Here is a 12178-nt window from a genome sequence, read left to right as displayed (position 1 = left end):
CAAAACAGGCACGGGTGCCATGTGGCAGGCATACCTGCCCTAAGGGCAGGTCTGCCTGTCACATGGCATAGGTGTGCATGCACACCGGAATCGGTATTTTACCATCAAATTGGATTTGATGGTAAAATACCGATTCGTTAAGGCTCCTGGGACTCTGAAGAGTCCCAGCTACATATGGGTGGCACCGAATCGGTAAATTTACCGATTACTTATTTTACCGAATCGGTAAAATTACCGAATCAGTAATTTTACCAATTCGGTAAAATAATGCCCCCTACATACCATTCGCCTATTTACCGATCGGTAATGGCCGAAAATACCGATTTTCGGCCGTTACCGACCGACCTACATCGGGCCCATTGTCATTTACAATGCCAATGGCTAAAAAAACTCAAATACGAGACCTACTGCATTGCAAATGCATGTTTGTGACAATGCCCAGCCTGAGTAGGTTACAGCTGTAAGGTGGTCTATTAACGCAACCACCGCAATCTTGCCCACCCTGTCTTAAAATTAGCCATGAGAAAATCCTTTATCTCTTCCCTCCAGAAACGTAGAACAGTTTTCCAGTGTGCACAATTGTACTTTCTCCCCAAATACACTGGAACAGAACAGTAGCCTCCATATCGTAATTGTAACATCATAACGTTAAGTATTGCTGCCCTTTGCCTGCTTAGTTAATGTATAGACAACCAAATTTGTTTTCATTTTCCCAATAATAAACTTTGACAGACTGTTTATTAGTAGGCAAAAATTTGGAACATACGTGCCCTTTAAAAAAATAAACCTTTGTTGTTCCCTGCACATTTGTGGTGTGTGCAGACAATGTACTGACAGCTGATTAAGCTTGCCATGATCAATCGCACACGCACGCACGTAGCCAGCAACACAGCTGCAACCACATTAAACGAATTTGTCCAATTAAGGTTACATATTGTTGTGTAGTTCCTATATTCCCAATAGGCTCTGCACATTGGAATAATATATCCTATAGATGTGAATTAGGACTTATGTCTACTAGGTCTCTATTGAAATATATTAGACTTAATTGTAAGTGCCAGCGAGCTCAGAGGTCACTAGAAACTTTCTCGAGTTCACAAGAAGGAATTTAATTTCTGACAACCGCATAAACATGACAACTTTGTTTCTCCAAGATAAAATTGATCTTCAGAGTTGTGGAAACGATAGATAGATATTTTACTCAGTCATTCGTGCATGCTTCGTTTCACCAGAGTTTGCAGAGAAGTAGATAGACGGGCGTTTTCAATAAAAGGGTAAACAGTCATAATATTGATTCAAAATATAGAATGGACATAATATCGAAGTAAAAATATAGAATGGCCAAAATATCGAATGGACACAATATAGTGGTTAAAAATATCGAATTTAAGGTAAGTAATATCGATTTCCAAAATATAGAAGTCAAAATATCGAAGTATACAATATAGGCATTAAATATATCGATTTTTTAATAATATCAATTTTTTTAAAGTGTTTTGTATGTTAGTATATGTGTGAAAAGTGTATATTCATTTTTGTAATGTATGTTTAATGTATTTTAAGTAATGAATTTTATGTTATTTAATTTTTGCGTAATTTAATTCTGTAGCGGGTTGTGGGTTTATAGGGGAATAGGGTGGGAAGTAATTTAATTTTAATTACTTAAATATTGTTATTTATTTATTGGTATTCCTTTTGAACTTATTGTTATTTTTTAATTGATAATTAATTTGTAATAATTGCCAATTAATTTGTATTAATTGAATAATTGTTAATTATGTTAATTTTCTAAATTTATTTTCTGTAGCGGGTTGTGGGATTTATAGGGGAATAGGGTGGGAAGTACTTTAAATGTAATAAAGTAAATAATTTTTTTCATTTATTGGTATTGATTTTAAATTTATTGTTAATTAATTTTTAATTGGTAATTAATTTCTATTAATTGTCAATTCATTTTTATTAATTGGTAATTATTTTGTATTAATAAAATATTTGATAATTATGATAATTGTATTAATGTATTTTCTGTAGTGGGATGTGGGTTTATAGGGGAATAGGGTGGGAAGTAATGTAATTGTAATTAATTACATATTAAAAATACTTTTTGTGAATTGATAATTAATGTACTGTTAATTTTTAATTGGTATTATTTTTTATTACTAATTAGTTTTTGTTATTGAAAATTAATTAGTTGATAAATAATTATGATTAGGTTATTAATTTTTAATAACTAAAATGTAGTTGTGTTTCTAATTAATTATTACATAATATTAAATTGGTTATTAATTTCAATTATTGTTTTATTGGTATTGATATTTAATTTATTTTTAATAATATATTAAATCATTACTTTCCCTACTGTTACACTCACTGGAGTGGGAATAGTAATTTTCACCCTCCCGCTATCCAACGCTTTCCCTACTGTTGCACTCTCTGGAGTGGGAATAGTATTTTTTACCCCTACGCTTTCCAACGCTTTCCCTACTGTTGCACTCTCTGGAGTGGGAATAGTAATTTTTACCCCTACGCTATCCAAAGCTTTCCCTACTGTTGGACTATCTGGAGTGGGAATAGTAATTTTCACACTCCCGCTATCCAACGCTTTCCCTACTGTTGCACTCTCTGGAGTGGGAATAGTATTTTTTTTCCCCTACGCTATCCAACGCTTTCCCTACTGTTGCACTCTCTGGAGTGTGAATAGTAATTTTTACCCCTACGCTATCCAATGCTTTCCCTACTGTTGTACTCTCTGGAGTGGAAATAGTAATTTTTACCCTTCCAATATCCAACGCTTTCCCTACTGTTGCACTCTCTGGAGTGGGAATAGTAATTCTTACCCCTACGCTATCCAACGCTTTCCCTACTGTTGCACGCTCTGGAGTTGGAATAGTAATTTTTACCCTCCCTCTATCCAACGCTTTCCCTACTGTTGCACTCTCTGGAGTGGGAATAGTAATTTTTACCCCTACGCTATCCAACGCTTTCCCTACTGTTGCACTCTCTGGAGTGGGAATAGTAATTTTTACCCCTACGCTATCCAATGCTTTCCCTACTGTTGTACTCTCTGGAGTGGAAATAGTAATTTTTACCCCTTCGCTATCCAACGCTTTCCCTACTGTTGCACTCAGTGGAGTGGTAATATTAAATGTTACCCTCCTGCTATCCTACAGTAAAATATTGTACATTTTTTATTAATAACTTAAATTAATTATATCTTAATTTTAAGGTTCTTTGAGTATTTTTAATTATGTTTTAGTTAATTATATTTATTATTTCATCAATTTTAAATTACTTTTAAGACATTTAAAAAAATTCGATATTTTGACTGACTATATTTTTTACAGACTATATTTTGGATTCAATATTTTTGTACTTACCTGTTTGTAGATAGGAATTCGATATTTTGGCATTCTATATTTTGGTGACTATATTTTTGGTAAGTCTATATTTTGTCATTCTATATTATGTCAGTGATCCCAAAAAAGGTATTTGTTGAACAGTTTTCTTTCTCAAGCAGAAGAAATGAACTGCTACAATCGTAATACTGGTTGCAAAGTATAATGAGTACACTAAAAAGAGTAGGATAAAATAATACTGTAAGAGCATTTTATGGTTCCTAGACCATAGATAAATACATACATAAATAACAGAGGCTATAAAGTACTCAACTGGTGCGTCTGAAATGCGCCTACCCCGATGTACCTAATCTAAGCCTAGTACGAGGGAACGAGTAAGTGACGTGTAGCATAAATGTGGTGTTCTTTGTCAAGAATCTATCCAAGATTTCTCTAAGGGTCTACTCAGCTCCGTACCTTTGTTTAGAATGAAGAAGGTCAGGCTCAGGACTCGATTTCCCAACAACCCGCAAGGGTAGCTTGGAAACACTGGAGCTGGATTTCTCGGCAAGAGAAAAGACAGTGTCTCTCTCAGTACGTCTGCTGGAAGGTCGACTTCCTTCGGCACTTGCTGAATCTGGATGCGTCGGGCAAGTAGATAGTCGAACTCCTCCAAACCACTGTGTGTTTGCTAAGGCAAGTGTGGGCATATTTATACCTTGAAGGAGCAGAGTTTGACTTAAAGGTGGACATGATAACATCAAAGAGTCTCAGTTCTTTGAAAACTCCATGAGTTCTTGGACAAGTCAGTATTCAAGCAAGGGGAAGTCCCTAACTGCTGAAGCCGAGTTTTCCAAGAAATTATTGTGCATTTTTGGAACTAGTGGAAGTAGCCCTGCCGTATTTGGACTGCATAAGCTATGTCTAAATATGGTTATGATTTCTATGCCTATATAAGGATATGGTGATTTATACCTATATAAGGGCATGAATCGGGAAAATTACAGTAGGGTCCTAAAATGCTATACAACACCCACTCCACATTTATCATTTTCAACATTACTAAGTTTAAGCACTAAAACATATGCTAAAGCATGTGTTTACAATCCCACCCAAAAATACATTAAAAATGCATTTGAAATGGTTGCACACGAAAAATGAGCATTTGTACTGAACGCATTAAAAAGCAATGATTTCATCGTAAGCACATAACATCATATTTAAAATGTTAACCGAATGAATCACAAAATTACGATTATGAAACGGCTCTTAGTTACAGAAGAAAAGTCAAGACCATTTCATAGCAGAATATACAAACTGTTTTGGTTTGTGGATTAGGTCAATATTGTTCCTAGAAAGTATTCAAAGAATTCTTGTTCTCTAAGAATAGTTCTACTTTAAGCAGATTGCTTTGTGCCAAAGTTCATTGTGTTTGGAAAAAGGGCAAATCAATTCGTAAAAAAATATAGTTCCAAAGTTAGAAGTTTTGTTATGAAAAAGTGAATGTCGAATTTCAGAGTTGAAAGAATGCTGTGGGCTAACTTCAAAAGTTATTCTCAGTGTCAGGAGAAAACATTAATTCATCTAGGCTGGCAAAGAAATCGTCTACCACAGTAGATGAAAGTTGAACCACTTCATTAAGTAGATCAATCGTACACAGATGAGAAGAATCGCCGTCAGCGTCAGTCGCATTAGCAATGTTCGTAGTTGATGGTACCTGTGTGCCTATTAGTCCGCGTATCACACATTCAGCTGGAATTGTCGGTGAATTCTAAATGAATGAAGTCATCAGGACTGGTAGCCATAGGGGGCAGCACAATACATGAGCCGTTACTGGACCCAGTAAAGCATCAACGTCCGTTGGCATTGCTGATGGAATTTTAGACAGATATCTAACACACATTTCTCTCCACACAAAGCAGGCATCGTAGAACAGGTAGGATGCAATCTTGCCAGATTGGTCTGAATGACAGGAACCATGTGATATTCAGATCTCTCAAACGAGCCAAGCCAAGGGTCTGTGTTATGCCTTAACGATACTGCATTGCCAGAAGAGCTTTTTCCATGGTAATTTAGGTATCGCTGGTGACTGGACTTGCCATAACGAAGCAGAAGGAATAAAAATATAAAAATAGCATCCCTGCTACGAGTCCCAAGATGAGAAGCAGACCGCTGAACACAGAAATGAAATGAAAAAGACATTTCTAAAGCGCACTGCGGCCAAGCGGCTTCCTGGCGCTGAGGAGCACAACAGTATCTACAGAGGGTCCCATGAGAGGTTAGCCGGGAAATGCCTCAAGAAAAAGAAAAGTTTTAAGGGCTTTACGAAAGTGAGAAAAAATGGGGATAGAGCGGATAGAGAGAGGGAGATTGTTCCAAATCTGGGGGGCCAATACAGAAAATCGGGTGCCCCCGGTTCGGGATTTACGGAAGCGGGGGACATGAAGGAGAGAAAGAGAAGAAGAGCGGAGAGATCGACTGGGAGCGTGGGAGGAGATTAGAGAGTTAATGAAGAGCAGGGCAGAACGAGCGTGCGCCCGGAAAGCCAGACAGGCTAATTTGAACCGGGACCTGAAGAGAACCGGGAGCCAATGGAGGGATTTGAGGGCCGGGGTGATGTGGGAGGATTTGGGAAGACGAAGGATAAGGCGGGCCGCCTGGTTTTGGATGGCCTGGAGACGGCGAGTTTCGTAGGCGGGGATGCCTACGTACAGGCCGTTGCCATAATCCAGGCGAGATGTAATGAGGGCCGTGATAATGGTTTTAAGGGCATCAACAGAAAAGAACCGGGAGATCTTGCGAATAAGGCGGAGGGAGGAAAAACAAGAAGACACAACGGAACTGATTTGGGCGTGGATGGAAAGATCATTGCTGATCTTGATACCCAAAGTCCGGACTGAGGAGACAGGAGAGGGGGGAGGACCAAAAGAAAGGGGCCAGTGAGCAGAGGACCAGGGATTAGACGAGCCGCCAGTAAGGACAAGCTCCGTTTTATCGGGATTGAGCTTCAAATGGTTGAAGCTCATCCACTGAGAGATGAAAACAAGGGTAGAACAGAACTTAGAGAGAGAGTCAGCTGGGGAAGAGAGATCGAAGACGAGCTGGAGGTCGTCTGCGTAATTATACACAGAGACCCCCAGCTCGAGAAGAGAGGAGATGAGGGGGCGGATGTAAAGATTGAAGAGAAGAGGGGAAAGGGAAGAACCTTGAGGGACCCCACAGGTGACCGGGAGTGGGGGAGCAGAAAAATCAGAAAGGTGAACTGCCTGTGATCTGCCTTGGAGAAAGGACGCGATCCAGGAGAAGGCAGTGCCTTGGATGCCCGCTGCGCTGACACGGTCGAGAAGGATGGCATGATCGACCGTGTCAAACGCAGCGGACAAGTCCAAAAGGACCAAGGCCTGGGGGAGGTTACTATCGGCCTTGCCCTTAAGTTCATCCAGGACCGCAAGGACCGCTCCCTCAGTGGAGTGGCCAGGACGAAAACCCGCCTGGTGGGAGGCCAGAAGATGATTCTCCTCAATGTAGGCGGAAAGGCAGGATGTCACGTAGCTTTCCAGAATCTTCCCTAGGTAGGGGAGAAGGGAAATCGGCCTGAAGTTAGATGGAAGAGAGGGATCAAGGCCAGCCTTTTTCAAAATAGGAAAAACAATAGCAGATTTAACAGAGTGCATGTAGTTCGGAAAAATGCCCAGGACTGCTTCAAAGGGTGCTAACAGTCCCGAAGAAATAGACTTACATACATGTACAATACCACTGGTATCAGACATGTTTAAGATATGACCTAACATTTCTGCGAAATGTATGTGACAGTTTGTTGATAAAAATGCATGGATCTCCGCAGAGGACCTTGCAACTTGCAGATCATACATCTCTCTGAACGAGGTCAGTGGCACAGTGTTTGTAAAAGAATGGCTTTCATTCTGCTTAAACTATCAATTTGTGTAGAAGAAATGTTCAGTGAAGGCCATAGTGGCGACTCCCCGTCTGTCTTAGTTTTTGGAAACAATACTTGCATGCAACAAGTGACCCCGGCTGAAAAACGAGATAGGCTGTCCCTGTCATCATTCCACAACAGCTGTGATCATTCAGCATTATGTAGCTTCCATTGGAAAGCTGCCTAAAACTTGGATCTATCACTGCTGTGGGTGAACCCTGCAGGTGGCATGATAAGTTGTTTGAAATAACCCTCACAGGCTCCATGTAAATTAATGCCTTGACATAGAAGTGTACCGCTTAATGTGGTTTTGCAATTTTTACCACTAGGAAATACCTCTCCCCCACTCCAACATTTGTGTGTGTATGGTCAAGCCCAGGTCGACTTTATGTACCCCTTACCCAACCTTTCATCCAGGCCTGCTGGTATATGTTTTAAGCAATATTGAAACTGGAAAATCGTCACTGGTATCGTGATGGTGCCATGTATTATCCATTCAACGGATGGTTTCTCAGAAACGGTTAATGGTAATCTCTCCAGTTTTTCTATGCTCGGCACCGTATAATCTGCTCCCCTCTGTGCCAAAGAGATTTGTTCATGTGTAAGGTTAAATACAATAAACAATGATATGGTGTTGATTAGACACCAAGGCACATAGCCAGAACGAAGGTTTTGTAACGTCCAGCCCAGCAGCATAATAGAACGTAATTGAGACTGGCCATGTTGTAACATTAGCAAGTCTTGTTCCATTATGTCTATGGCAGAGGATACGATGCTATCCAAAGAATAAATTCTGGACGACAGAGTTGTTAATCCATTGTCAACTACAGAGAGTGCTTTCTCTAAATGAATACGATCAATGTCTCATATTCGTTCTGCAGTTTCCATTGGCGTGACTTTCCATGCTTCATTATAAGCAGCGTAAATACCGGCGTATATGAAACTGTAGTGTAGTTCCTATATTCTCAATAGGCTTTGTGTATTGGAATAATATATTCAGCAGTGTAGACGAAGGACTGAGGTCGACTAGGTCTCTACTGACTATAATAGACTTAAGGTTTGCCAGCTAGCTCAGAGGTCACTAGAAAATTTCTCGAATAAACAAGGAAGAGTTTAACCTCCCTGTATAGATAAGAAGGGATTAGCTTCCGACAACCATATAACATGACAACTTTGCTCCCCCAGAATAAGAGTAAATCTCTAGAGTCGTGTGAAAACAATAGACAACTATTTCACTCAGTCAAATGTGCGTTCTTAATTTCACCAGAGTGAGGAGAAGAGAGAGACGGGCGTTTTCAATAAAAGGTATTATTTATTGAGCAGTCTTCCTTCTCATGCAAGACAAATGAATTGCCACAATTGCAATACTTAATATAAAGTAAAGTACGTACAGTAAAAGGAGCATTATGAAATAATACTGTAAAAGCCTTGATATGGTTTCTTAGCCATAAGATACTTTAAAATGGATAAAGTATATACATACATATACTACAAATGCAGTAGTTTTTATGAAAGTTGAGTATTTCCTTACTTTCTATACCATGTGATGGCACTATTTGCACTTTAAAAGGGGTGGTCATCCCTCGTGACGTTGTCATGTGATCAAGGCTATCTCTAGCCGAAACGCGTCATGGCGGACTGGTGCTGGGCTGAAAACTAAATAAAAAGACTAATTTGCACCATCTTGGGTCTCGCCGGTTCCTGTTTGTTGGTGTGGCTGATTGCGCTGTGCTGCTTACGTTGGGAACTGGACATACCTCATACATATATACATATATACATTGACTAACGTGCTCAACTGGTGCTTCTAAAATACGCCTACCCCGGTGTACCTGACCTAAGCCTAATACGTGGGAAGGAGTAAGTAAGTAGCAGTTTAAGTTAAGTTGGTTTTGCCAGGAATATGATTCAAGAATTCTCTTTAAGGGTTTAGTCAGCACTGTACCTTGGGAATAGAATGTAGGAGGTCTGGTATCTCTTTCCTCAGGACTTGATATCCCAGCAACCCGCAAGGGTAGTCTGGAAACGCCGGAGCTGGATTTTCTCGGCAGGAGAAAAGACAGCGTCTTTCTCAGCGCATCAAAGAGGAGGGGCAGCGTCCGTGGGCTCTCGCATCAGCTGGGCTCTCGGCAAGTAGATAGCTGCTCTGCTCCAAAACCACCACTGTGTGTTTGCTTAAGGCAACATTGGTATATTTATACCTGAAAGGTGCCGAGTTTGACCTAAGGTTTGGACATAAGACGTCAATAAAGATGTCACTAAGAACTGGCCGTTCTAACAGCGCTCGCAGGAGTTCTATTACAAATCAGAACAAAGAAAATGGGGATTTCCCAGGTTGCTGGAGGTTTGGTGTGTCAAAAGAACTCGTTGTGCTTTCTAGGAATCCAAGGAAGTAGCTTTTGCCGTGCCTTGGACTGCAAGGGCTATTTACTTAAATATGGATCTGTTTCTTATGCCGTTATAGGGATATTATTAATTATAGCTGTACAAGGGCATAAAATAGCAATATTGATTCAGGTTCCTAGATAAAAGCACAATACCCACTCCACGATCTAATGTCCATCATTACTAAAACTAAGCAATAATAAACATGTAAAGGTGCATGTGTATTCCAACCCACCCCAAAATACATTTTTACATTTGAAATGGTGTATGCGAAATACACGAAAGATTATTGGTCCTGTACGTTTATCAAGCAGTGTAATCATTCAGTAAAAAGGATGCATATATATTTAGCTGAATGATTTGCGAAAATTACACATGAAATGTCTCTTAATACAGAAAAGAAGGTCGAGACTATTTCATCACATATAAATGCAATTGCTTGTAAGTGTGTTAGAGGCTGAGGTACTATTTTGTCTGTAGAATTACTAAAAATAGAAGCTCTGTTCTTTAAGAATAGTTCTACTTTAAGCAGAGTACATGTGCCAGAAAAAGGGTAAATATTTTGGAATTTTGAAAAAAAATAATTTCGCTTTCAGGGGAGAAAATAGTTCCAAATGTTTTCAGTAGCTTTTGTTTATCAAAGCTGAAGGCCGAATTCAGAGTTCAGGGGAAAACTGTGTGCCGGTTTGCTTAAAAAGTTATTCTTTCTGTTCAGGGGAGAACATCTTTTCAGACAGATGTGCAAAAAAGCAGTCTACAGCTTCAGGTGAAAGTTCGACCATGGTTGAAAATGCTGCAACGGGGCAGTCGTGAGAATGATTGCTATCATCGATGTCAGGATCAGAAATGCTCACAGAAGGTCGTACCTGGGTGATGTTGCTCTCATCTAGTGCTTCACTGCCACCTAACCGTCATCAGGATTGGTAACCGCTGGGGACAACACAATGCATGAGCCGTTACAGGACTTAGCAAAGTATCGATATCCATTGGTACTGCTGATTGTAGTGTAAGACAGGTGTCCAACATGCATAGCATAGCATACATCGAAGCACAGGTAAGATGCAGTTCTGCCATATAGGTCTGAATGAAAGAAACCAGGTCATATTTAGATCTCTTAGCCGGGCTAATCCAAGGACTTTAGTTATGCGGTCCCGATAGCGTATAGCTAGGATCGTTTCTTCCATCGTTGCTGGAGTCTTGTCTGCGGTTTGGCTTGCCATATCGGAGCAGAAGAGTCAAAAATAAAATCCCTGCTACGAGTCCCAAAAGTAGTGGTAGGCCCCCAAAGACAGAATGGACAAAATTGGGAAAGATGCCCAGAACTGCTTCGAAGGGTGTTAACAGTCCCGAAAAAATTGTCTTAAATACATGTGCGATGCCACTGGTATCTGACATATTTAGAATTTGGCTTAGCATTTCTACGAAATGCACGGGGCAATTAGATGATAAAAGTGTATGTATCTCTGCTGTTGTCCTTGCAACTTGAAGATCATACGTTTCTTTTGATGACGTTAAAGGCACGGTTGTCTGTAAAAGAACAGACTTCATTCTGCTTAAAGTATCAATTCGTATAGAAGAGATATTCAAAGAAGGCCAAATCGTCGCCTCTGTATCAGGAGGGCCGTTTAGATACAATACTTGCATAAAGCAAGTGACCATGGAACTAAAGCTTACAACAGGAGTCTCCAACCGGTCGATCGCGAGCTACCGGTAGCTCGCCTAACCCCCATGAGTAGCTCGCGCCTCGCGTTTCAATTTGGTAGCCTGTTATTGCCATTTATTGTTTTTAGGCCTTTTTTTGTAGCCGCTGCCTGCCGTCACCAAAGCCAGCTGCTCCGATTGGCCTAACTGAGCTCAGCTGGGGCGGGGCAAAGATGATGACGCTGTTGTTGAACTGGTTACCTCGCTACCTGCCTTTCAGAGCCTGGCACCACAGTCTTGATTGTGCAACACGCGTGCTGAGCAAGCGCCAGGCGGGTGGGATCGGAGGAGCAGGTTTCGTAAAGCCTGGCACAAGCAGTATTGAACTGCTACGAACCCCCACCGCCTGCCTTGTTCTGTCCGGATTCGGAACATATTTCATCAGGAGCAGATCAAACGGTAAGCAGTTGCCTGGCTAGTAAACACCATAATACACTGTTCTCTAGACTAGAGCTGCGAAGTGCGCCTTCTATATTTAGCCGCTGGTATGCCACGGGCTCTTGAAAAATGGGGAATGTCTTTTTCTCTGTGGCCCGGTCACTGACAGAGCACAGGCATGGTCATCCAAACTATAGACGTGTTTGTAGCTTTCTAAACTTCGAAACTAGCGATTCACTCCGTGCCGCAGTCACCCCTCGGGTCTTTAGATCACACCATCTTGTGTTACTAACTGCTAGGAGTTATGCTCTTACAACAGTAATTATGAACCTGAAATTACGTGCATGCATGCACAGTATTGTTTGTAAAAAAAAAAAGAATCCTCCGGGTGGGGGGAAACGCATGACGGAGCGCTGGGCGGGCAGCACTGGCTGTGGTGGTC

This window comes from Lissotriton vulgaris, chromosome 6 (assembly GCF_964263255.1).
Source record: "Lissotriton vulgaris chromosome 6, aLisVul1.2, whole genome shotgun sequence".
NCBI lineage: Eukaryota > Metazoa > Chordata > Amphibia > Caudata > Salamandridae > Lissotriton > Lissotriton vulgaris.
This window is presented reverse-complemented; position numbering follows the sequence as displayed.